Here is a 1844-nt window from a genome sequence, read left to right as displayed (position 1 = left end):
CTGGCAGGACAGCTTTCCCTTAGTATAAAAAGAACAGAACAAATTTCCCGAAATGTTTAATGTCAGTACTTGCAGTTCTCCTTTCACAACAGCAGGAGAAAAAAAAAAAATAAATTGTCTAATGCCCAAAAATGACATCTGTGAAAAAAAAAATCTGTGCTAACAAGAATGAAAAGAACATCTAGTATAAATTATTCACAGAAATTCCCTTAATAGACTAAATTTACATCATAAACCCCCTTTTTTTATGCAGATTGTATAGTAAAGAAAGTTATGTTATTGATACTGGTGTTAAACCAGCTTTATGTGGTATAGTAAATCAGACTCATGCTGTGTTTAGCAGATGGACACATTTCTGCTGCGTGTAGGGACTGTATCGGTCAGCCATCTGAGAACATCTTATCAGCACATCCATCCTCACCATCTAATTTTAATTTAAGAGCATCACTATCAGCAGTTGAGATTTAAAAGTCTGAGAAAGCAGTCATCACCAGAACAGTCTTTTGTTATACAGCCCATCTCAGATAGCCCTTGCCAGGGATTTGAAACCGGTGCTGCAGGCAGAGAGCAAGAGAGGGAATTCAAGTAGCAGCCATCTTCCTGGAACAGCATTTGGAATATCACTGGAGGAGGCACAGAGCAGAGTCAACCAAATTAACATTTTCAGCGTTATTGACACTACAAGATTTATTACTCCCTGTTCAATTTAAAAAGATTCCCTGGGGAAATTTTTAAGGGGTGCCTGCTTTATTAGTTGTTATTGAGTTGGACCACTTGACGGCTTGCAGGGAATGTCTGAATAACAAAAGCCTTGCTAGGAAGAGATCAAGAGACCCCTGGTGACTGATTCAGATGGCACTGATTTGATTTTAGCATGATGCATTTAGTTTCCATTGTTAGAAGAATACAGAAGATTAATTCACAGAACAAATAGTGGCTGTAGGGCTGTGACAGAACCTGGAGCCCCACGGTGCACACAATTAATTTCAGCAAGATTTCTGTGTGCAGCTGGATCGCTGTGAGGAGGACGCACCGGGGCTGAACCCCACAACTTCCACACTTGATATTCACTGAGTCACTCCACTAATGCATCACAGCAGCCTCTGAGGTGAGGACAGGAGGAGAGATGAGAGAGGGAGATTTCTATCCCCTCAAAGTTCAGGAATAACCTTCTTCCAGCACAGAGAAACCATGAAACATTCTTGCTTAAGCAGGATGTAGAAACAATAGAAGCCTTCCAGCAAATACAAACATGGGGTGAATTAGAGTCATGCAGTTTAAGAGGTAGTCTTGGTATTAAAATACAAAATACAAGGTTAGCTAACAAGTAACAAAAAACAAGGTTAAGCACTGATAAGGCTGAATCTATTTTTTTCTCAGGGATTATAAAAAAACCCAGAGTGAATCTAGGAAAATGGAAACAGGAAAGACTGTAAGTTTGGTCAATTCACTCAGACATTAGAGCATTTATAGAGCCATGCACAATGACATCAGCTTCCTCTAATATGCTGATAAAAAGAACTAGAAAAGCAAGAGTGCATCGAGTTTACAGGATTGTATCATCAGCATCACTTGCTATTTGCCATAACCCCTACGTCCCTCATTTAGATTTAGTTAGAGTTGTGTTGCTGCTGTCAAAATGGCTTTCACTTTCCAAAGAAAGGGTTTGTGAATATTCCTGTTGCACCAAGAAGCAGGTAGTGGAGGGGCATGATGTGCTTAGAGATGGTTAAAATCAGCTTATCTAGAGCTTAAACTAAAAGCTGAAGGTTTTTTAAAAAGGACTTAAAATACATCCTTAGTAAATGCCTCAAAAAATCTGAGTTGTTTCAATTTCAGATGAA

This window comes from Empidonax traillii, unplaced genomic scaffold, assembly GCF_003031625.1.
Source record: "Empidonax traillii isolate 1590-97213 ecotype Southwest subspecies unplaced genomic scaffold, ASM303162v1 scaffold836:size348770, whole genome shotgun sequence".
NCBI classification, from domain to species: Eukaryota; Metazoa; Chordata; class Aves; order Passeriformes; family Tyrannidae; genus Empidonax; species Empidonax traillii.
This window is presented reverse-complemented; position numbering follows the sequence as displayed.